The 26,788-nt window shown below is 41.0% G+C and overlaps 1 long non-coding RNA gene across 1 annotated transcript in view; it reads left to right on the plus strand.

The window, feature by feature from the left end:
• Positions 1–26,788, plus strand: part of LOC121642872 — a 296,332-nt gene that overhangs the window by 207,481 nt on the left and 62,063 nt on the right. The window contains exon 2 of the long non-coding RNA XR_006011001.1: positions 24,421–24,429. This is a non-coding gene — a long non-coding RNA (uncharacterized LOC121642872). The remainder of the gene's footprint in view (positions 1–24,420; positions 24,430–26,788) is intronic.

The raw sequence follows: 26,788 nt of genomic DNA on the forward strand, positions 1-26,788 counted from the left end.
GTTTACATAAAGTTGCTGCCTGGCGATGAACAGAAAGTCACTAGAATGCCTCAACTTACTGCCATAGATTATGATCAATTTGGGCAGTTACCAAAAAATCAGATGCTAACTGCTGATTTTTTAGCTCATTTTGATCATCTAGTTATCTTGCGAAAACAAATCTTGTTATCCTGTGATAACCAGTTACATTATGAGGTTATCTTGAGAAATCAGTTTATTGACATGATGAGGAAAAAAAAAAAAAAAAAAAAAACATGAGAATGAGATTAGTGTGACATGCAATCCTGAGAACACAATATCAAATATGAAGCATTTCAGATGTGGTTTTTGGCCATGGCTGATCTTGGGTTCTGCACCTTTGTTGCAACACTATTACATTTTTGACATATAGAAGAATATACAAGTTTTCATTTGATATTGTACTGATATTGATATTGTCTTGTTAATTTTAACAAGACACTATCGAAAATATTTTGCTGTGGGTTTTGTTCTGTTTGTTCTGACACTTGATCCTACCCAATGAGCATCATTATAACAATTATAATATTGTCAATGGATCATGAGTTTATAATATGTACAATGTTTATTCCTGACTTGTTTGCCAACTTGACCTGTTCTCAAAATAATGCTGACCAAACCCTCAACTATTTTCCTTTATGTAAGCATCTTCTTGGAGCCTGGCCCAGAAACAACATGAACCTGTCAAACATGCATAAAAATCAACAACAACTGTTTGCACCTGTTGTCGCTGGTTTCTATTAATGCTGGAGAGGAAATAACAGTAAAGTTTTACAGTTACAGACGCGCCTGTGAGACCTTTTGAAGTGTGGCATAGTCCCATAATGTTCACAGTTCTTATCTTGCCATACCTGCCAAACAAAAGTTGCATTCGGCCTGAGCATGCATCCAGAGTGATGAGTGATGACTTCATGCACTCTGGACATGATACCATCTGACGTTTTAAAAACAGTTTTTACTTCAGTAGAAAGTAATCTCCTACTGATAGTTAACAGCTCACTGGCATCAGGCATTTTTCCTAAGTCACTAAAGATAGCTGCTATTAAGCCACTCCTAAAGAGAAGGACTCTAGATGCCTTTATAATGAACAACTATAGACCTGTCTCTAACCTCTCTTTTATTTCCAAGATTACTGAGAAAGTTGTATTTCACCAGCTTAATGACTTTTTAAATGAAAGTGGAAATCTCGATAAATTTCAGTCGGGCGTCCGACCTCCTCACAGCACTGAAGCAGCTCTGGTCAAAGTGTTAAATGGCATTAGGTTGAATACTGATTCTGGTCAAGTATCAGTCCTGGTTCTATTGGATCTCAGTGCTGCGTTTGACACTGTAGATCACAGAATCCTGTTGCACAGGCTGGAAAACTGGGTTGGACTATCTGGAGCGGTCCCTAACTGGTTCAGGTCCTATTTAGAAGGCCGGAGTTATTTTGTTACGATCGGCAGCTATGAATCTGAGCGAGTGGCCATGACTTGTGGAGTTCCCCAGGGGTCAGTCGTTGGACCTCTTATGTTCAACTTGTATTTGCTCCATTTGGGTCAAATATTACTGAACTATAGCATTTATTATCAAAGTTATGCTAATGATACACAACTTTATGTGTCTCTGTCACCAGATGACTGCAGTCCAATAGACTTATTGTGTCAGTGTCTGGAGCAAATAAACACCTGGATGAAGGAGAATTTTCTACAATTAAATGAAGACAAAACTGAGATTATTCTGTTTGGTAGCAAAGAGAAGAGGGTCAACACTGGCAAACATCTTGAGACTCGGGCTCTTAAAATCACAGACCAAGTTGGTGACCTTGGAGTGTTGACTCAGACCCGACTTTCAGCAGCCACATCAAAGCTGTCACTAAGACAGCTTTTTACCAGCTCAGAAACATCAACAGAATTAAAAGTTTAGTCTCCCAGAAAGACCAAGAGAAACTCATCCATGCATTCATCTCCAGTAGGCTGGATTACTGTAATGGTCTTTTAACAAGACTTCCTAAAAAGAGCTTTAAACATCTGCAGCTCATCCAAAACGCTGCTGCTAGAGTTTTAACCAGGACTAAGAGATCTGAACACATCACACCAGTTTTGAAATCTTTACACTGGCTTCCAGTCAGTCACAGAATAGATTTTAAAACCCTTCTGATTGTTTACAAATCCCAGAATGGTTTAGGCCCAGAATACATCTGTGATGTGTTCAGAGAATATAAACCTAGCAGAGCTCTTAGATCCAAAGACTCTGGTCAACTATTCCAGACCAGAGTCCAGACTAAACATGGAGAAGCAGCATTTAGCTGTTATGCTGCAAACAAGTGGAACAAACTGCCAGTGGAGATTAAACTTTCACCAAATGTAGACATTTTTAAATCCAGGTTAAAAACATTTCTTTTCTCATGAGCTTATGCATGAAATCTGCTCGGAAACTTTTTAACTTATCTTGCTTTTAATCATTTTAATGTAATTTATTATTTTATTGTGATTATGTGTTGATGCCTTTTACTATTTCTAAATATCAGTAATGCCTTTGTTTTATGTAAAGCACTTTGAATTGTCCTGTACATGAAATGTGCTATACAAATAAACTGCCTTGCCCTTGCCCTTGGGAACAGTACAGTTCCTGTTTACCACCAGTCTCCACTGACAACGAGCCAAGTCTCACCACTCACTATAAATATTTTTTTTTCACATGTGGAAAATGTTGCAATGCCATTATTCAAGATTGGAGAATGCTACAAAGAGCAGATTATTGGTGTCATGACCCTGAATATTGAATATACCCAGAAGGCCGGACTCCAGATGGCCCGGGAGGACATACGAAAGGCTGGGATGACCCACAAGAAGGACTGCAGCTGGACCACTGGGACACTGAATAGACTTGAGTCGGGTCTCGGAAAGACAACCCGGTGGACAAACAGACCAGGGCTGGGTCTCTGGAGAACAACCCAGAGGGCGAGAAGACCAGGGCCGGGTTTCTGGAGGACGACCCGGAGGGCGAGCAGACCAGGGTCAGGTCTCTGGAGGACGACCCGGAGGATGGGCAGACCAGGGCCGGGTCTCTGGAGGACGAGCAGACTTGGGCCAGGTCATGGAAGGAGGACCCGGAGGACGAGCAGACAGGAACTGGATCTCTGGAGGGCGTCCCGGATGACGGGCAGAACTAGACCGGATCTCTGGCGGACGGCCATAGGGCTGCGCAGAGTGGAGCTGGATCTCTGGCGGACGGCCAGAGGGCTGCGCAGAGAGGAACTGAATCTCTGGCGGACGGCCAGAGGGCTGCGCAGACAGGAGCTGGATCCCTGGCAGGCACGCTGACAGGAGCTGGACTTCTGGAAGGCGCGCTGACAGGAGCTGGACCTCTGGAAGGTGCACTGACAGGAACTGGACCTCTGGAAGGTGCGCTGACAGGAGCTGGATCTCAGGGACGCGTGATGGGAGCACTGACTGGAGCTCTGGAAGATACATAGATGTTAATGTGATGTTGGGCTGGCAACCAGACGGTTGCTGTATGAAGCCCAGAGTCACTGGGAGGCGCGTTGACTGGAGCTGGAGCGCAGGGAGGCGCGCTGACTGAAGCTGGAATACTGGAAGACAGGCACAATTCATTAGTTCTGGCTAGCGACCGGGAGGTCGCACAGACAGGAGCAAAGTCTCTGGCGGGCAACCAGGAGGTCGCACAGACAGGAGCAAAGTCTCTGGCAGGCGACCGGGAGGTTGCACTGACAGGAGCAAAGTCTCTGGCGGGCGACCGGGCGGCTGGATGGACGGGAGCTCTGGGAAACTTAGTAGTGTCCACCGCCAATCGAGCCTAGGTGCCAGAGGCTGCAGAGAAGCCATCTTCTCGGCAGGGTGAACCACGGACCCCAGTAGGGGAGCGCCTCTCGCCGAGACCCCCTCGGGGCCGGAATCCAAAGGACAGGGAACCAGAGACTGAAGAGGAGCGTCCCACTCGGAGACCCCCTCGGAGACTGGAGCCACTGGCGGGAGAGGAGCGTTGTTATCATTGACCTCCTTGGAGACAGGAACCAACAGACAGGGTAGAACCAGCGGCTGGAGATGAGTGTCCTGCTCGGAGACCCCCTCGGAGAGTAGAGCTACTGGCTGGAGAGGAGCGTCATCACCATTGACCTCCTCGGAGACAGGAACCAACTGAGGCTGCGTGGACCTGGGAGCTAGCATAAGACCTTGAAGTGCCAGGCTGGACCGTTGCGCTGGCATCGGAGGCTACAGAGCCAGAACAGACCGTTGCTTTGGCGTCGGAGACCGAGCCGGAGTATACCATTGCATCGGTGTTGGAAGCTGTGAAGCCGGGGAAAACCGGGGAGGAGGCTTCGGAGGCTGCAGGACCGGAGCTGACTGTGGCTGTGGCTGTGGCGTCGGACGCTGTAGAGCCGGAACTGACCGTTGCTGTGGCGTCGGACACTGTAGAGCCGGGCTGGACCGGGGAGCAGGTGTAGGAGACTGCAGGACCGGAGTTGACAGTGGCTGTGGCATCGGACGCTGTCGAGCCGGAACTGACCGTTGCTGTGGCGTCGGATGCTGTAGAGCCAGGCTGGACCGGGGACCAGGCGTAGGAGGCTGTAGAGATGGACAGGACCGAGGAGCAGGAATAGGAGGCTGTGGGACCGGAGCTAGCCGGGCAACTGAAGGCGACTCCGGGGACGTGAGCCTGGGAGCTGGAGGCGACACTGGAGATGTGAGCCTGGGAGCTGGAGGCGATACTGGAGACGTGAGCCTGGGAGCTGGAGGCGACACTGGAGACATGGATGCCGGAGCTGGTGGTGACACCCATGACGTAGAGTGTGGAGCCTTCTTGGAGCGTGAACCTTATTGGTAGCCACAATGGATACCACCCATGCCTCTGACATTAGTTCAGCCAGGGAAGGAGAGGAAAGAAGATTAGGTCTAGAATCCAACTGAGTCATCAGTTCTATTGCCACACCCAACCTGTCCTCAGGTCCAGGATACACAGCCATAGTATCTATATATCTTTTAACTATTCTGTGTACGACCTGAAAGTCCTCAGCTGATAGGAGAGCCACCGGGTCCCGCTCTGATTCTGGATCCTCCAGATGTTTCCGGGTTGTGCCGCTCACTCTGTTTTGGTCGGACCTTCTGTTACGTATGGACTCCACAGAGACAAGGGCAGGTTAACTATACTTTATTTAACTATTAGGAACATCAGGTGAAGGTCTTACGTGGACAGGACTGAAGGAGGGACAGGAGAAATGAGAACAAATTAAAATACACATTGGAGCTTCTCAGAGTTCTAGCAGCTGGGACTCTGCTGATAGAAAAGAAAAGATTGGTCCTGATAATCTGCTTCAAAACGGGTCGTAGCTGAGAATCGTAAAAATCTTCATATGTGTGAGGAAAGCTGACGACTCATGAATTGTGACCAGGCCTTAAGCTAGGTACACTCATAAAGATGTTGTTAATCTGATGAGATTTTTTTATCTGTTCGAAACCTCAATGTGAAGAAAAAAAAAATCTGGCTTTCAACAATGTTGATCATATTGTGTGTGGTGTGGTCTGATAATCTCAGCATAGAACAACCCACAATACAATGCTGTTCCGCAACCAATCTAGAATCTAGTCCTCCGAGCCAGAAACTTGTGTGATCAAATGTGATCTATCAAAAGTGAAGAAGAAGAAACAGCAACAACCGGAAAGCATAACACCCAGCATGGAAAAATATATATAAGACGAGGGAATGATGGTTGTCTTGTGACTATTGTTAACAGAAAAATTTTGAACTGAAAAAAAATAACAGACTAGCGACAGCATGAACATGGACTTTATTTACTTCCTTGCTCCCCAGTCAGCTTGTTCTCTGATTGGCTACATTCCGTTCCATGTCACCATCCACACAGTCACAAATCAGGAGTCATCTGGTTTCCACACACATGAAGATGTTTGGTCGTAAATACTAAACATGTTCAACACTTCCGATTGTCGGTCATGACACATTTCAGAGCCGATTGTCAGGATAAATTGGCTCTAAACACACCTCAGACCAAATGATAATTTTATAGGAAAATCTTATAAGATGTAAGATAACTGGGAGTTTGCCGTTCTTGGTCGGGAAGGGGCAAAATTGTGACAAAAACAGACGATAATCTTTATGTGTGTACCTAGCCTAGCCTTAGTTGTCTCTTGTGTCTATGTGAAAAATCCGGAAGGTCAACAGTTCGGCCTGTTTGGGCGCCACCGTCACTCATGGAGAAGTCACTGGGACGATTACACTATTGGACATTTATTTAGAAGTCAAAGCAACAGTAAACCAACATGGTTGCCATCCTGCAGTGGCACCATCCGCAATTGAGCCAGAACTCCAGGTGACCTCCATCTGTTTTAATGAACTGTTCATGCATGTTGACTTTGGTTGCATGAAATAACTTTTTTTTTCTCTGCTTCACACAAAATATTAACAGTGCTGTGTGCAGAAGCCATCATTGCATTCCCAGTCTATGCATTACTGGTGTAAATCAGTGTGCTTGAGTAACACCACCTAGATGTTTCCAAGCTGAACTTATGGACATAAATTTTCCATCTTTGAAGGAGCTGAATGTGATTAATAAGACAAAACAATGGAGACTGGAATAAACCTCTGTCACGTCAACATCCTTTGAACTCCTGTTTCTCCAGGTTGCATCAGCACGACGTGAAGCAGATAAATTAATCATTTTTGTTAGAATTGTCAAAAACTGTCGCAGCCTTCATGTGATGATGGTGAGACCACTTTGTGTGCACGTCTAATGCAATGATTCTGACTGATTTCTTTGTGTCTACACACAGATTGATTAAGAAAATCATCCTTGAAGCGAATCTGACTGAAGCAAAAATCCACTCAGCTGCAGAAAGAAAATATTTATGTGTAACCTGACATGTTTTCAGACTTCTTGGTGCCTGTCACTTTACATTAAAGGCAACTTATGCTTCCGCTTGGCTAAATCAATTGCAACATTGTTTCAGAACATTTTTAGTTTTTTGTGATTCTACTGCTAAAAATCACTTCAAATCAAAGTTGGTATCTGGAGAACTTTAGCAGGAACCAAATCATCAAAATCCTAAAATTATCACAAAAAAGCATTGATTTTTTTTTTCTTTTTATTATAAAATGTCTAATGTAGTGTAGTTTTCAGTTAGATCACAAATAATATGTTGGACTAGAGGCTTAATTCAAGAAATTTCTTTGGCTTATTTTGGGATTTACACAAAATTAAGACAACAAATTTGACAAGTCTGAATTTATAGAGACGGTGGGTGTGATTATGAAGTCTTGTGGAGTAATTTTGCATTTAGAGTTGGATTTACAAACACTGTGCTGGTGTGTGTGGACATATATAATGACTGGCATTGTGTCTTATACAGCTCAATAACTATATATTTAACATAAGTGAAAAATCGTGGAATAATATAAGGTATTGGGTATTGATAACTTTGTGAAAAGGATGCAAATATGAAACAAGTCATGCACATAAACTTTGTTTTTTTAAGAGTTCAGATATGTTAAATGCAATTATAGCATGGGTTAATAGATGATAACTGCATGTGTTAAAATGTAGGAAAATATGTGCTCGTCTTTACTTTAAACATTTAGATTGGACTTAAGGTTATGCATATTTATGTGGAAAGAATTTAAGATAAAAAACTAAAAAGCTCTGATTAATTACTAACATTAAAACATTTTACAGGCATTTTAAACCAAAGTGTCAATCTCAGCCTCATATATATATATATATATATATATATATATATATGTATATATATATATATATATATATATATGACCTAAGTGTGTTTACTTCAATAACAAAACAATAAAGTTTTACAAAGATTTATTATAGTGACTGAAAGATTTGAGCATGCAGCTGAAGGGTTAACAAGATTTACATAATGCATGCGTTGTGTGTTAACATTTAGTATGGAAGTTAAATGACAGTCCACTTGATTTCTAAACCACACAAACTTTCTTGAAAGCTTCCTGTTTAGCACCTGAATGACACACCTGAACATTTCCACTGAGCAGCTACTTTTTTAGCAGAAGCAGAGATGTTTTATTCATCTCAGGCCATTGCTGTCGCCTTGACATCGTCCTGGTCGTGGTGTTCTGACAGGGACAAAGTGAGGAATGGCTGGATGTCTCATTTCCTGACTTATCCTGATAAGGTTTCGTAAAAGGGTTTAAATGGCAGTGACAGGTGTCGCCCTCCAGGCTTCACTTTACATCACTCCGCTGTTAATTTTTTTGCCTGTTATCTCTCTCCTCCTATTTGTCGCTGTCTCCATTTCATTCCCTCTCTCTTCCTCTCAGACTTGTCTGTTTTTCATTTAGATAGTTTTTTTCTTCCACTGATTGTTGTTGCCTGAGGTGGTGTTGTGCTGGCAGTCGCTGTCATTCAGCAGAAAAAAATATATTTTCTCAGCTGTTTTATTTCTTTTCTTCTTCTTGCCACAAATTTCCTCCCATGCTTAAGGGATTAGATTATTTTGGTGTGACATACTCAGCTCTTTCTTTTCTTTCTGGAGGAGGAAGAGTAGCCCCAAATCTGTATGTTTCAGCCAACACTTGTACACTGTTCTGTTCACATGCTCTTTGAAAATGTTTGACAATATTGACACTGGCAGAGGGAGATTCTTAACTCCACCACCGCTTGAATCTGGAGGTAGACCGTGTAATGAAGTGTGTTACTTCATGCTCCTGTACACTGCCAAGCCAAACTGCCAGTCTGCAAATATATTTCCAGGAGTTGCAGTATTTCCTTCAGTTTCCCATAAAAATCAGCACTGTAGTCTTTCTCCATCACGTGAAAAGCAGGAAAAAAACATAAACAGATGTAAAAAGGAACATCAACTTGGATGAATGTTCATTTATGATCATAGCATGCTATTGCCATTTAACAACAAAGTTATGGAGTTGAACATAAAGTACTTTTCAAAAGTCTCAACCGAGCCATTATTTCTTTATGTTCCTCTTCCAAGCAGCCAAGTATTGTTGTAGTCGTTTAAAGTGGTATCAATCAATAGTTCTCCAGACTCTGAAGGTCTTTCAAAGTTTTTCTGTGCACACTGACAATGGTCAGGTGCAAGGACTGGACTAACAATGAGGAAAAAAAAAGTCAAAGGACTGTAATCTTTTTTTTTTTGTTTGTTTCTTTGTTTGTTGCCATGTAACACTGAGTAACACTGAGCCATGACAAGTTCAAGCATGACATAGGAATCCTTCTTGGTATCTACCAACGGGTTTGGGGGTTTCCGCCACGACAGGAACAGACAACCTTACGGCCACAGCTCCGGTTGGTCGCCTCGACAATAGAGGCATGTAACACAGCCCACTCTGAATCAATGTCCCCTGCTGCACCCAGGACATGGTTTAAGCTTTGCTGGAGATGGGAGGTGAAGCTCTTTCTGACTGGGGACTGTGCGAGACATTCCCAGAAGACAATCACAACATGCTTGGGTCTGCCAGGCCTGACAGGCATCCTCCCCCACCATCTGAGCCAACTTACCAACAGGTGGTGATCAGTTGACAGCTCTGCCCCTCTCTTCACCCAAGTGTCCAAGACATGTGGCTGCAGGTCCAATGATACTACAACTACAAATTCAATCTTCGAACTGCAGCCTGGAGTGTCCTGGTGCCAAGTGCAAATGTGGACGCTCTTATGCCTGAACATGGTGTTTTTTATGGACAATCCATGACAAGCACAGAAGTCCAATAACAAAACACCGCTCGGATTCAGATCAGGGGGGCCGTTCCTCCCATTCAAGCCCCTCCTGGTCCCACTGTCATTGCCCACGTGAGCACTGAAGTCTCCCAGCAGAACGATGAAGTCCTTGGAAGGAGTGCCCTCCAGCACCCCTTCCAAAGACTCCTAAAAGGGTGGGTACTCCTAACTGCTGTTTGGTGCATGAGCAAAAACAACGGTCAGGACCCATCCCCCCCACCTGAAGGTGGAGAGAGGCTACCATCTTGTCCACTGGGGTAAACCCCAACCTACAGGTGCCAATTCAGGGGCAATGAACATGCCCACACCTGCTTGGCACCTCTCACCAGGAGCAACTCCAGAATGAAAAAGGGTCCAGCCCCTCTCGAGGACAGTGGTTCCAGAGCCCAGGCTGTGCATCGAGGTAAGTTCAACTGTATCTAGCAGGAACCGCTCAACCACGCGCACCAGCCAAGGCTCCTTCCCCACTAGAGAGGTGATGATCCACGTCCATATAGCTAGCTTCTGTACACTGAAAAAAAAAGTTCTTTGAATTTACTTGATTTTAATGTGTACATCGGTCCCACACAATTAAAATAAGTCAGACCAACATAATTTTGCCCTTTCTTTTAAATTAATAATTTCTTGTTAAGCCAACTCATTTCAATCATGTTACATTTTTTAACAGAATCATGTTGATTTAATGTATTAAATGTTCAAAATGTAAACCTAGTTATTGTGTTATGTTAATATGATTTCATCATCTCCAGGAAACCCAATTCTTAACTGTAATCCAAACTTGATTTTAAATGCAATTATAAAAAAAAAATATTGGTTAACTTTATAGGATTTCCATTATGTCCTATGAATTCAAAAAGACTTGTTGAAGCTCACTATCAAAATTGCATTTCTAAACCAGTGATTTCATGTCAAGGTGTGCTGATGTTAAATGTTAAAACTGTCTGGCATTCACACAAAGACACAGGTGTCACCAAACAATACTGTATTCAGAATATGCTCTTGCCAATAACTGACACATTGTACAGTTGTACCCAGCATCAAATACAGGTATGGGGACATAATGACATACTACCCATAACAAGTGTCAAGGTTCAACAGGGATTGTAAAACAACAAGTTTTTAAGGGTAACAGACATGGATACAATTCTCTGTGAATCATCACAGAAACAACTTTTCCAAAAGTAGGATTTACCAAATCCTAGTCTATAGAAACATATCAGGAACATGAAGATGTATATATTTTAACAGAGTGCAAACAAAATATTTCTGTTACTTCTGGTGCTCTGACCTTTCAGTGAAGGAGTCTGTTTTTCAAGGCAAGTGCCTTGTTAGAAAGTTTATCTCCATTGAGTTCCATTATAATTTTTTGGATTACCTCAAAGGTGTAGCGGAGGTTTGGAGGATAGCTCAGGTTGAGCGCATACATGAGGCCAAATAGCATGGCCACAGCCAATGCCACATTGTCCAGATCCTGCAACACCTTGATACCTTCAAGGACAATTCCAATGTCCTCTGCCTCAGCACTTGAAGCTTCTTTCTGGATATATATCCCTACTGTAGTGTCTTCAATGGCGTCATTCAGTGACTCTTCATCCATGCCCTGTACCAAAATACAGGGGTGGACAAGGCAAGTGAGGCAAGAAAAGTAACAGTTGATAGCCATGACTCACATACACATGTATACATACCACATATTCCTGGAGCAGGTTTTCTGGATCTTCACCCATGTAGATGCAGACTCCTTTAATAATGCACTCACGGCTGGCATCTACATCGTCGCTCTAAAAATGATTTTTTTTTATTGTCATCTGAATTCAGCCCTTCCAGTACTCATAATACTACACAATTATAGGTAAAATGTAAATCAATCAAAAATTCTCAAATTTAAGGCTCACATTAGCAGAACAAGATTACTTACTTTTCACAAATTCAATAAATTATTCTTAAACTAAAAAAAAAAAGAAAAGAAAAAAAACTGACTGAAGTCCAAATAGCATTGTCAAAATTAGTTGTGACCAGCACAAATATTTACCACTTACCATTTTTACAATTACTGCTTTGAGCCTTTGTCCTACTTGACCTCCTCTTTTTTGAAACAGCCTTGAAAGGTTCTCCGAGTAGATGTCCAGCTGAGACATAAACTTGGACTGTAGTGGGACGGTGGTTATTCTTTTGAATTCAGCGTTGATCTGTGAAAATATACAAAAGAAATTAGGTTAAACTAGTCAGGAAAGAAGCCATAAAAACCTTAGACAGAAACTTGACTTAAGCCTTACCTCAATGACATCAAAGAGAGCAGGCCACCTTGCCATAAAATCTTCTACCATCGGTACATCACGGACTTATAGTGCCGTAAAAGCTCAGACCTACTTGTTACAGTTTCTATGCACCCCTTACACCTCCACATGAATGTCACTACCCAGAGATGGGGACTCGAGTTTGCGACTCGGACTCGAGTCGCACTTAAGTCGCACCTAAATTGACTTCAGACTCGACTCGGACTCGCGGCTTGGGACTCGTGAACAATCTTTATTTTCTGGGCGTAATTTCATTGGCAAAATTGAAATGTCAGAGAAGCTTAATATCATTTCCTCCTTTTGCCACATGGTAACCATGGTAACCAGATGATACAACCCCAGGTGCGCGGCTTGCAGCCCCGCGCATTGATACTTTGTTCAAATGACACTATGGCGACCGACAGAGCAGATGCTGGCGCTGCCGCAGCTGTACCGTTCATTATTACGTTTGGCTTTAAAAACTTCAAACAAGAGAACAATAAAAGAAGCGCCGACTGCAAAGTCTGCAATACAAAGATTAAAGATGCAGGGTCAACCACATCTAATTTCATCAGGCACCTAAAAACTCACCCGGACAGGTGGGTCACGTTAGCCTATATGCACGGTTAGCAAACATGTTTAGTACAGCTGCAGCTATGTTTAGCTTACCAGTTTCGTAACTGAACATTTGAATGCATCAGTGAATGTCAGTTTGCTTGTCACACTAATTTGAACGGAGCAACGTTAACGTGGCGTTTATTATCATTAGTTTATCGTTACTGGAATATTAATTGTTTTCTGGTACTTTAGTCTGTCATTTTTAGCATTCCTCTTAATATTAAGAAATAGAATACATTTTCCTTTTAAAGGAAATCATTCATTGTGTGTTTTCATTTATATTGCACTGCAGTACTCTTTTAAAGTGATCATATAACAACTAATCAGTACTGATATTTTATGAAAGTAGATGAAGGAGGGATAATAATACAGTTGATGCTTTAAATATATAAAATATAGCTGGACAGCGTTCTTATTTCTTAGTTGACCGAATAGCAGCAGATAAGAAGGTTCATTAAAAAAGAAAAGACATGGGAAATTATTTTATCGAGACTTGAGACTTGACTTGGACTCGTGACCAAAGACTTGAGACTTGATCAAGTCTTACCCCCCAAAGACTTCAGACTTGACTTGGACTTGCAAAAAATGACTTGTGAACATCTCAGTCACCACCTAAACCTGTAACACACATTAAGATGACAGTTAACCACATTTGCAGTCTTTAGCATGTGATAGCATTAATACATCTGTAACTCAAATAAAAAAGTCACAATAAGCTTATGAAGCAACAGCAGAAGGCAATATAACAGCACTTACCATTACAGATCTCTGTGAATAAGCACATAAAATGAGGGACCTATAGAGAAAAACATTATAAAAACAGAACTGAGCTTAACATGGATGCACTTAATTGAAACACATAATAAACAGATCAGTATAATGAATCCTGCTTAGTACAGTTGAGTGCTGTAAATCTTTTAAACAGTAACTCACAAGCTGTCTTAAATTGCCCACTTAGTTTTCTATACAAATGCCTCTGCAGACATGCTAATCTCTGAGTGAACCTCCAATGACTAGAAAAGCACTCGGATAGAATTTTGCTATTTATACCAATCTAATCAAGTGTTACTCTTATTTTCCTGGACATTCTGAGAAAATTTCATCAAAATCCGTCCATAACTTTTTGAGTTATGTTGCTAACACGCGCACGCGCGCGCGCGCACACACACACACACTCACACACCCCCTTACGATTGCATAACCTCCGCTGGTGGAGGTAATAACGGTCTCTTTTTAAGTAGTATATTTTGGCACCGTTATCAGTGACAGCGTCGTGTGTTGTGACAAAATACCATCACATATTCACTGGTTAAATCTAGACAAGCTAGCAAACGGTTTTGTTGCCGTTAGCAAGCAAATTAGCAAGCTAAAATGCCTGGATGATACGTTAACACTAACGCAGCGACAGGCTGTTGCATCACACGCCGTTCAAACATTGCAGCGCTGAAGAAATGTCGCGCATTTCATTGTCAACATGAATAAACTTACCGTTTCTCTAATGGGATCTTGGGATAGAGCCACTGGAGACCGCTGAATGTTCCCGCTCGACAAACAATTTCTGCTGCTGCTGCTGAAGTGAAGTTTGTTTTGGGCGCAGTTTTTGAATGCACTCCATTTCCGGTTATGACAAAACTTGATTACGTTAATTGATTCGTTCAATTGGATCACTTTCAATCAACACAAAAGAAACTAGAACGTTTAACAATCTCTACAAACACATGGGGTGTACTTGTTTGAATAATGTTCAAAGAGGAAATATGATTTTTTTGCATTGCATATACTAGCATCATTCTTGTAAATTCAAAGACCCTGTGTTCCCAGTTTTTTCAGTGTAGCCGAGGATCAGACCACCAGGGTCACCTCCTTTGGCCGCTGCCCAGCTCACACTGCATCAACTAGAGATGTGACGTTCATGAACGAATCGATTCTTTTGAACGGCTCTGGTAAATGACCAATGAGAATCGAGTCACAGTAGTGAGCCGTTCGTTTGAGATCCGTTCATTTTTATATACAAATTGCCCACGCAATGTGACATGGAAGTCTGATTTCCGACATGCTCAATTCACCTGAATGCATCGCAGAGCAGCTCTAGGGTGGAGCTAAAGGTAATGCGGGAACAACGAAGTAAACACTACGGTACAAAAGGGGATTAATTAATGAGCATTGCCAAACTCGGGGGGGGGGGGGAAGAAAACAAAAAAACAAAACAAAACAAAAAAAACTCTCCAATAAGATGCGCAAACGGAGCAGCATTTGGATGCACTTTTCTGTTGAAAGCCAAGGTAAGGCAAAGTGCAATATTTGCCAGAAAAGCCTATCTTTCAAGTCAGTCAATTTTGCGTGGAAGCTAATTGTAGCCAGCTCAGTTTTATTTGTGCCACAAAGTCTTGTTAAGTATGGGGATATGGGGCTACGGTAACCATGGAAACACAAGCCAACTTAAATATAATAACCAATATTTCAAGATAATTCCCACCAACAGAGTCTATATTAGTGGGGTGTGCCAGTTTTAATTTAAATTTTACCATATAATCACTACCACTGATTATTCCCTTTATAAATATGAGTTACCCTGCAATCTTTAAAAGAAAAAAAAAAACAAAACAAAAATGAACGAGCCAGTCTTTTGAATGGCTCTTTGGAAGGAACGGATCCTCAAGATCTGGCTCCCTTCAAAGAGCCATAAATCCCATCTCTAGCATCAACCTCTATGGCCCCTCCTGCAGGTGGTGAGCCCATGTCACCCTTTCGAGCTGAGCCCCATGGGCAATGGCCCAGTCACCAAGTCCTCACCTCCATGCCCCACCTCGAGGGCTGGCTCCAGAGGGGGGCTCCAACTACCCACATCCTGACAAGGGAAACCTAGGTCCATAGTAGTAGTTGCAGTAGAACTAACAGGGTTCAGAATTTGTTGAAGAATAAAACTGTTGAGACCAGGTATAGATTCTAAACTCTTGGTCTTATATACTATATTTCTGTTTATGTTAGCACACATCTCAATAAATTATTGCATATATTTGTTATTTTTCTAGAAATAAAGACAAAGAAACAACCAATATGAAAATTACTTAATTCAACATATAAATTAAGAAAGGAAACTGCACCTTTCACAGATAAAAACTGCAATGAGAAAATACCTAATAAAATATGAAGCTTTAAAAAGCAGTCAGGTATTCAATAAATATGAAATAAACTAGCAGAGAAAAATGTCAAGGTGGAGAAATGAGGAAACCCGTAATCTACCTTTAAGTAACACTTAAGTGAATATTTTCATCATGTATTTACATCTGTCAGCATTAACTCCATCAGTTGTTTGTCTTTACAAACCCATTCTTATATTTGTATTATGGTGCCTTAGACAACTGAGTAATCATTAATTTGCATTTCAATTTGCTGCTTGGAAATGTTGTGGCTGATAATTCAATAAAAACAGAATTTTTCCTTCAATCTTGACCACACATGACACTGAACAGTAAACAGAGACCTGTGTTACATTAGAGTAGCTCTCCTTTTCCAGTCTCTGGTCTTGTGCTTCCATCTTCTGAACTGTGTTATTTCTTCTTGTGAAAAAGCCCTAAGTAGTCCAGTTTTAAATTTTGAGTTGTGTGAACAGTTCTTGTAAAAAGGCCTGAGCTGGGCCAAGAAGTTATGAGTGCTGATTTGTTACAGTTACTAGCTGTTCACTGGTGCTAATATAGTGTTTTTGTTTTTCTTTTTTTGGTACTTTGTTTTTTTCTCTTGCCTTGGGTTCTAAAACCTATAGCACTTTAACTTTTAAGTAATCAACCATGGTCTTCAATGTTGCCACCCCCTTTTTCTCTAGCTAAGCTGGAGCGGTAACAACATGACATACTTGTTCAGTCTTTCTCTAATTGCAATGTTATAAACATTGACACTTAACATGCTAACTGAGAGTCTAAGATGTGGCTATTGGTTCTTTCTTTCTTTCTTTCTTTCTTTCTTCATTCATTCATTCATTCATTCATTCATTCATTCATTCATTCATTCATTCATTCATTCGCTGTTTCTTTTAGCAATGCACCATCAGACCTTAGGCTGAAAGTGTTGGATTGGCACTCCTGGGAATATTGGCAGCTGTCCTGGATGTTATCCTTTCTCACTGTAGAGTGATAGACTCCAAATAATTTGACCCTTCCGTGATTAAAGTTGTAGCGACAGTTACTTTTCAAAGATAATCACTCATGTTTTTCCTCCTTGCCGCTGTGTTAAAACCAAGCGGCCACCTCCACCTGTAAAATGTGAAGCCTATGTGGAAGTGCAAAAAAATTGCAGTTCACCTCTCATCTGCTAGGGGCTGACTCCAAAGCAGAGCAAATCTCCATAGACTCCCATGTTAAAAAGCCCAACTTCACGGCAGAACTCATCCATTTGGATGTTATTTAATCTTCAAATTCAACATAATTAGGGGTGTATCCTTTTGATTGATAAGTATCCAATATCCATGGAAAGAGGGCAGCACAATTGCGGTTTTTAGCCTGCTAACCGCGTGCCTTAGCTTTAGCCCACCTTTGCTTGGGGTTAGCTTGATTCGCTCTTAGCTACATCCACCCCCACCTTCACGGTCCCCCTCCCAGCTCGACCTCTTTGACCATTTTTGGATTTTCTGGGACTAACAACATGCGTGACGCTACCAAGATGGTGATGGTGGGAAGGTCTAACTAGCTTCACTTTTGCTCTTCAGAAACCTACGGTTGGCGTCACATAGGCTCTGCCAATCTCTTAAATACAGTATATGGTTAAAACACCTAAATGCTGTAGAGCAGCAACTACTAAAACCTTTGCTTTCATGTAAGTGTTCACACTGATGAGCAAATAATCAGAGCACTGATCAGCCGCATCTGGCATCTTCTTATTTTCTCAATTCCTATAAAATCAGTAAGGGTCAAAGTAGGTTTTGTTGTCTTTGCTTCTGCATTTTGGTTTAGTTTTGTTAATAAAAGGTGGCAGTGCGATGTGTTTATTAATTTGTTAATTTCAGAATGTGTATATACTACCTGTCAAAAGTTTGGACTTACCCATTGCATTTAATGGAAAAGTTTGTCCAAGTGTTTGACTGGAAGTGTAAGTATTTAATTTTCAGACTCACAAAGGACAAATTAAACTAAACCTGATTCAAGAACCTGAAAAACTTCAAATGTTGACTGCAGTTTCTTTCATTTATGACAGTGTGAAGTGAATACACCTTAAATATTCATTGACATGGCTGCATTGGTGATTGATGTAAATCTTTTGAAAATAAAATTCTAAAAACAGTTCATTAGATAATATTACCTGTTGGAGTTCTGATTCAGACAGGAGCAACATTGTCGAATAATAATAATGTATTATTGCAGTGACACAGCCAATAATCTAACATTGATCTGAATTTCAAGACACTGGCAACAGCACTGTAGTGTGTGTGGTGGCATTTTGGCCCTGACAGCGGCAACGCAGACTGACTTTAATTTCCCTTGAGGGGTCAGACCTGCGTCCTAAGACAAGCAGTCATCAGGAAACAAACTCCCATCATTACTCAAAGGATTAAACAGCTGATTCAATATTTAATCCACACTCTGTGTGTATGAGAATGGAATGAAAAGGAAATATCCATGTTTCTCTTGGGCCTTGACCTGGTTCATTTGTATCTACAGAAATATTAATAACTCAGCAGGGATGTGAAAAGGTTTTAGCAGTAAATTGATCAGTATGAAGGAAGCCTGCTGCTGTTAGCATATCAGAAAGACATATTTCACTGTAATGAGCAGTAACTGCTCGAATCAAAAGGTCAGAAAAACATTCAGCTGTTTTAAGAGAAAAAAATATCAACGGAGGGAGATGGATGCATCTTAATTTAACACCATCTCAAAGACGAGTCAACTCTTGAATAAAATCAAATGTGTTTGAATATACAGTGACCTTTTCAAAGCAGTTTCTGGGAAAATGAGTCTGCCTTTAAGTGAATACAGAAAACTCTTTTAGTATAAGACAGAAGAAACTCAAACAATAAAGATGATAATAAACATTTTAGATAGATTCCTGTTATATCTGTTATAGTTCTGATGATTTTATCTGGTATTTGTATGATGTGTTTTGGCCTTATCAGTTCACAGGGCATCACATTTCACATGCACTGGCCACCTAATTTGGTACATGTTACTGGTATAAGGTTGGACCCCCTTTTTTTCATTCAGAACTTCCTTAACCTTTGCTGGCGTTACTTAAACGAGATGATCAAAACATTTCTCAGAGATTTTGATCCACTTTGACATGATATGTACTTCACATCACATCTACTTCACAGTTGAATGTGTTGTATGTTTAGAGATGCTATTCTGCTTACCTTGGTTGGAACCAGTGGTTACTTGAGTTACTAATGCTTTTCTATCATCTATTGATTGTCCTCTCACATCAATAAGATATTTTAATCCAGACAACTACTGCTCATTGAATATTTTTCTTTTTCAGACCATTCTCTGTAAACCCTAGAGATGTAGCTATAGAAGCCAAAAGTAGTGGGCTTGCATGTTTTTTTTTTTGTTTTTTTTTCTTTTTTAACACTGTTTTCTTGTGATAACGGGACAAATTTATCTTGTTATCTCAATAAAACAAACTTTGCTTTGTTGTGATAACGGATTATTCAAATGTATAGTTACAAGGGGGCTGGAGCTGCTCCTGGTTCATCACAGAACCAACACAGAGAGACAAACATTCAATCATACTCGCAGTCACTCCTAGCGAGAATTTAGAGACTTAAATCAGCCTAACATGCATGTCTTTGGATTGTGGGAGGAAGCCAAGACAGAACCCATGCATACAGAAGGAGAACTTACAAACTCCACACATGCTCCTCCCAGACACCTACTTGTTGTAAATATCTAAGAATAAAGTCTAATAACAAAATAAGATGTATTAAGTATATGCATTTATAAATTAATAAATGTATTGTTAATTACTTTCTTTTTCAAATTGAGGTGGCATTCAATAAGTTTCACTTAATTTTTAATTTTACTTAATTTTTATTTTGTATAGCCTGATTTAAGGCAATTGTGGACTTAACTGTAAAGCTTCTGCCCTGTATCTTCTGTTTGTTTGTTCTTGGAGCACTATCTGCTTGAAAAGAAGAAAAAAAAATACATTGGATTTTACCGCGTGTGTTTGTGATTTAAATCACGGATGTCATAGAACTCCTTCACGCTTTAGATGCAGCAGTTTGGCTCTGAAGGAGCCCTGCAAGGCTGTCAGTGTTAGTGGGTGAACAGAGTTATTCTGTAGTGGGATGCCTCAGTACAGCAACAGACTCATGCTGATGCTGTGGTCCCGCCAGCGTGTTTTCCCAGGACACGCTGGAGGGACTACATCTCTCAGCTGGTCTGGGAACACCTCGGGATCCCCCCAGATGAGCTGGTGAATGTGACCAGGGAGCGGGAAGTCTGGGCTTCCCAGCTTAGGCAGTTGCCGCCACAACCCGACCCCAGAAAAGCAGAAGAAAATGGATGGCAGTTTGTTTAGCTCTGCAAAGATGTCATTATAAGGTAAATCCAAACTTTAGATACTTATGTTGCACACTTGGGAAGGATGACCCGACTCGCATGGATTTTTCTAGAGCCTTTAGTGAAACTCTGTAAGCAGACCTCATAGCACACATTTATCACCTCTGTATGGATGCGTTTCATAGTGTAACTGGTCCAGAAAGGTTTCAGTCTTGCTAACATTAACATCAAAATTCATAACCAAAATAAAATATGACTGTAACCCCCATAATTTCCCTGTGATTACATTTAAAGTTACAGTGTGTAGCTTATTTGTCTTTTTATTAGCAAAAATCAAGTGACACTTTCATAAATACTTATTTTACCAAAGTCTAATCACAATCGTATCCAAATAAAAGCATCCTAGTAGCTCAGAATGAGTTGTTAATAAATGCATAGGTGGCGGCGCACCCAACTAGAGGCTGCCATGTTGCATCGCCATCTTTGACTACAGTAGCCGAAAGGGGACAAACTTGTTAGCCTTGCGCGTTTTATCTTTGAGTCCCTGCTGTTTCGGGGGAGGGGGCGGGGGTGGTGTAAACAAGCCAAAATGACTGTGGATCATTCAGCGTGTCAGTTTACATTGAAATGGAGGACCATCCATACTCTTTGATGGAGGAATAAAATAGCCAAGAAAAGAAAAAGAAATGATAAGCGGGAGAAAATGAGAGTGTACATCAGTGGAGCATTTACCAGATGGAGGCAATTGATGAAGGAGAGGGACTTTAAAACTGGTGCGGAGGTTGCAGGCTTTTTTGCTGAATAGGTAAGTTAATTCCATCAAACAGTGAAGTTTAATTTGGCATTATGTTAGAAACAGGGCAGGGTAGTCCAGCAGCTACTTTATCCTTCCGGTTAAGTCGGATTATTTACTATTACTTGTTATATAAAATGGCAGAAACGGCTAATTTGTTAGTTAGCCTGCAGTAGAAAAGCTCCATTGCAACATTTTTTAGTTGTTGTTACTCTTCAGAGAAGTCATCCCAGTAGGCGACCGTGCGCTTCTTTTAGAAGTATTTTCTGAGAGCTTTCCCTCGTGTTTCATAATTTATTTCAGCTGGTTTGTCAATAGGGGTGGGGGTAGTGTCCTCCTACTCAGACAAAATACACCAAAGTAATACCAGTTTCTCGCTGTGATTTAATTACCAGAACTGCAAGATAATACTTATTTCTAATCAATATGTCACCCACCTCCCTTGATAAATCAGCTGAAATACATGTTGTTAAAAACAGAGTAATACTACAGCACGGGATTCCTCTTGTAGCGCCGACAGGTGCACTGCCCCTGCTTTGACTCCCTCTACCTCTCCCTTTTTCTCTCCCTCTTTTTCTCCCTTCACCAGATGATCTCTGAGTCTGCAAGTCACAAAAAATGAGTTTACAATAACATTAGCTATTAGCAGTAGCTTGGTACCAAGTATGGAGGGTATGCTTGTAACTCATTGGCATAAAAAAAAAAGAAAAAGAAAAAAAAACAGAATTATGTATTCTTCTGTACCTCATCACCTGACAGGACACTCGGACTTCACATTTATGGCCCTCCGCAGCATCCGTAGTTGTAATAACGCTCTTAAACGCTGAGGTTCCAATAGAGCACAACTTGTTTGCTTGTAATATACTAGCGCACCACTAGATGGGAGTAATTCTTACACACTGGGGTTTTAAGAACAAGCCCAACACAACACCGCACGACGATATCCACATATGGCCATTACACATGCATTAGCTCTAGCTGCTGATTTATAGCATTGCAGATAATTTACATGGCTAAACATCACAAAACAACATATATATACTCAATATGGGTCAACAGCCAACTCACATATTCCGTCGGACCTTGTGACTATTATATTACACTTGTGTCTTGCGTACTATATGCACCTTACCTGAAAGCAGACATAGCACATATTTACCACTTCTGTCTGGGTGCGTTTGTTGTGGAGTACTTTCTGACTCTGGATGCCATGGTGGGGTTTATTTTGTGGAAGCAGGTGTTGTGGAGAAATAGTCTGTTGTGGCATTTTGTAGTTTACTGTCCTTAATAACATTCTATAGTTTTGTGAAGCCATCATCTGGTTGATAACTTCTCCTCTCTCGATGCTGTACGGTGGTTTCCCCTTTAGTGTCCTCGGCGTCTTCATAGCCGTTTCTGTGATATGATGACTTCATCATATGAAGATCTTCCTCTCTGGATCATACTAGTTCATAGTAAATTACTTTAAGCTTATGATGTAACAAAAATACTTTCAAGTAAAAGAAAAGCTCCGGACATCAGCTTTATGTAAAAATGATGATGGTTTATTACAAAAAGTGACATCGTAAACAGATGTGCATCTCTGTGAGGTTTCTGAAGCCAATCGTAGAAAAACCCCCTGACTAGATGTGTAAGTCTCTCTTTTATAGTTTTCAAACAAAGAACATTCCTCAGTCCTGAATCGGCCAATCATAGATCAGATACAAGTTTACATATAGGATGTTCGTGTGTTCTTCTCCAAATTTCATGTTTATATTCTGTGCTGGGAACGTTTCTAAGTTGCAGAGTACAGTCCTTTAAGACAGACCCTTATAAGGAAACAATCTACTGTAAGTGTGTCTTACACAATGCTGTTTAGATACTCCTAGAGGCCTATAAGCCTGTCCATGCTTGTCCTAAAGCAAAGAGCAGTCTGCTTACAGCTGTAATTAAGTATAGTTCTAATCTATATATTTTAAGTAACTCTAATTATAAAATGTTGAGAATAAGATACTTCACGTTTCTTGCAGTAACTGTTACAGACAGGTTACAGATTCTTACCCTGCTCACTTTAGGGGATACTCCCTCTGGTGATGACACAGGGGAACACAGGAATGCTTGTCACTGCTAGGTCTAATGGGGAGGGGATTACAGTTTTTGAAAAAAAAATGTATTACAAAGGAACACAATTATACTACAATAAAATATAACTGGGAGTGGCTGATCATCTTCTTACACTTACCTTTATGTTTTCATGTGTTCCCTCATTTGTACAAGCCGCTCCATCAGCAACTGGTGCCATCTTGTCACTTTCATTCTTACCGGTGGTTTCTGAGGTGGATCTCTCTTGTGCTTTTTAGGTCAAATTACAGAATGATACATATTTGCTCATAGCAATATCCAAACAATTGGCAGCAGTTGGCCAATCGCAGGGAACTTGGCAGAGTCAGCAGTTTTGCAGTTTTGTGATTGGCAGAAAAGCATTAGGAGCAACAGGGTCTTCAGTGGTTTTCAAAATGTATATCTAAATCTAATCTAATATAATCAATGTATGTAAATATATATATATATATATATATATATATATATATATATGCTATAACTATAGAACTTATAACTATGTTCTATACTCATAATATCACAGATGTGAGGAAGATGTAATAAGAAATACATTTAATGTTAAACCACGAGCAAGATATATGCCCTCTTTTATCCCAGTTACCTGTTTCTTCATATCTCTCTGTTTCTTTTCTCCATTTCATGCATTCAGTAAACCCTGGTCTCCGGGCTGCAATTCTTGTAATTCTTTATATTTTTTGCCATTTGGCAAAAAAATTAATTGGCGCATTCTTGCCACCAAGTGGTCTGGAGTATGGACCAGAATGTTTTCAAGAGCTCAAGCTATCAAAGCATTAGTTTGTCTGCTACATTTTCCCAGTCCCATGCTCCCCCCTGTCATGTTGCCACGCCCCCCAGTTTGAGAACCACTGACTTGGAGGAACATGATAGGCTAGTCTCCTGTGATGCAGTGAGCCAATACAGAGGGTGGGTGCATCTTCTGCCTCCATGTATCCATTCACTACAATACTGTGAATTAATGTTAATGTTTATTTAAATTTGCAGCCCCTGATGCGCCAATCCCAGTTCTTTGCAAAGAGTGGCAAACAGATTGGTGTTAAGGGACTTTATGTTATGTGATTTACCATTTTTATTGTGGTCTCAATGACATTTTTAAGCTTTGGGTTGAGCGATTTACTCCCAGGAACTTCTCTGTGGATAATACAGTCCATGAAGTTTACGTGAGATGGAACTTTTTGGACTCTTGCTTACAGTACTCTACTGTTTCCCAGCATGGCTGCAGCAGCGTCTGTGCACACACCAATGCACTGATCCCAGGACAGCCACTCCTCTTTCAGCTTGTTGTGAAAATGTCCTTGCCTGTGCACTTCACTTTCAGCAGGGTGCAAAACAGCATGTCCTCGTTTCCATCCAAACTGTATCAGATGAAAAATAGCAGCTGTTTGAAAGATCAGTGGAGTCATCTAATTAAAAAGAGTATTCTTTTTCTTCGCCCCATCAATCAACTGACACTTGATGTCCTGTGCCATGTCTGTGATGTGCCGGGACATGGTCCCATTAGACAGCGGCACTGCTTCAGTGCCTATTCATCCCCATGCTTTATTGGACTCAAAGCAATAGCAGTAGGTTTAGGATTTCTCCAATATGGCTATTTCATCTCTGCAATTAAATATGCCACCTCATATGATGCTTTTTAAACTTTGAAATGCATTGTTGTTTGGCTGGTTATGACTTCTTTTGGTCTTGCAATTTTCTCTCTTTTCAGCAGAAACAAGCTGCAACAGAGGAATGCTTGGTTTTCAAGTGCCTTGGCATTTTTATGGGCTTTTAGCTTTCACATACAAGTACCTCAGTGCACAGTGTTGTACTTCAATGATAACGATGTCTGTGAATCCATATTGGCTTGTTTTATTGATTTGAACTGTTCAGAACTAATTCACCGGGAGGCTACACTGTGAGTTCTGTTAGGTTTACTTTGACACTGTAAAGTAACCTGTCACCCTCAAGTGATACTGTCTGTTGTTATCACCTCAGGGGTCACATCAAGAGGATTTTGAAAATCATCTTGCAACTCTCCAGGGGGTCAGGTCCCCTAATTTGGGAATCTCTGGTCTAGTGGACTCAATGCTTGATTTGGGCTGTTTAAGCTGCAAAATGGTGACCTATTCACTATGATGTAGGTAGTCAAAATCTATTGGCTAACTGGCGATAGAAACCATTATAATGAGAAGTGGCTGGAAAACCCTTCTGGGGACTACATGAACCATCTGAACATGCATGTTAGAAAGCTTCCCAGTTTTAGGGGCCTCATAGGAGCATCATGTGCCAGTTTTTTTATAAATCTAATTAATGTTCAATTCCTATCTATTAAGGTTTATTTTTTTCTTTTTCTCGTATGTGCATTTATAAGTAGGATTTACATTCTTGTCGCTTGTATAAGAAATATATTTTATATAAGGACCCACAGAGAAGATGCTGCTGAGTGTCTGAAGACTGTTTTCTTCAGTTCCCAGAAGGAAGTTCTGTCCTTGATGGAGGTGGATGTGTTTTGCAAAGCGACATGTTTGTGGACTGCTATATCCAGAGGCAAATTGTTTTGCATGAAGTAGCTATGGGAAGGAGTGTATCAGAGGGTCAAGTGTTGATGGTTTAATAATCTATCAGATGTGTGAAAAATGGCTGATTTGTCAGAGGTTAGGGAGCAGTAGCCTGAGGGGTTCAATGAAATCATTCCTCACTATGAATATTTAATCATTGCATTACTTAACTACTGTAGAAGAAAGGCACACAAGCAGTTGACATTCACTGGATTCACATATCGATCAGTATATTACACTCGCCATCCACTTTACTACCTTGCCGGTACTGTGTTGAACCCCATTTTTCCTTCAGAACTGCCTTCATTCTTGATGTCATAGATTCAAAACTTTGGTGGAAACATTCCTCAGAGATTTTGTTCCATATTGACATGACAGCATCACACAATTGCTGAAGATTTGTCGGCTGCACATCCATGATGAGAATCTCCGGTTCCACCACATCTGAAAGCTATGCTAATGGATCTGATGACTGTGGAGGCCACTGGAGTAAAGTGAACACACTGTCATGTTCTGCAAAGCAGTTGGAAATGATTTGAGATTTGTGACATGGTGCATTATCCTGCTGGAAGTAGCATCAGAAGATGAAACACTGTGGTCATGAAAGGGTGAACGTGGTTAGCAACAATACTCTGGTAGGCTGTGGAGTTTAAACCAGGCCACGTTGATACTAAGAGGCATACATTTTGGCATGAAAATACCCCCACACCACTGCATCAGCAGCCTGAACCATTGATAAATAGGATCCATGCTTTCATGTTGTTTTCACCAAATTATGATCATACCATCTGGATATAGCAGCTGAAATAGAGACTCATCAGACCGGTTGTCAGACCAAACATCTTCCATTGTCCAGTTTAGTGAGTCTGTTTTCTGTACTTAGCTAGCAGGAGTGCCACCCAGTGTGGTGATCTCCTTCTTTAAGGTCGGATATGATATTCGTTTAGGGATGGTATTTCGCATACTTTAGGCAGATCATCACACCTGTACTTAATATCTATTTATGATCTGTCCTTATGGTAAATGGGAAATAGACAGTACGTCTATAGCACTTTTCCAGCCATGGTGACCACTCAAAGCACATTCACCCATTCACACAGACATACAGCATTCACTTGCTGTATGTAGGCACACATATATCACTTTTACTGTTACATACTATCATACCCAGACAGACACACTGGAAGGCAAAGTGGGGTTCAGTGTCTTGCCCAAGGACA

Source organism: Melanotaenia boesemani, chromosome 7, assembly GCF_017639745.1.
Source record: "Melanotaenia boesemani isolate fMelBoe1 chromosome 7, fMelBoe1.pri, whole genome shotgun sequence".
Taxonomy (NCBI): Eukaryota; Metazoa; Chordata; class Actinopteri; order Atheriniformes; family Melanotaeniidae; genus Melanotaenia; species Melanotaenia boesemani.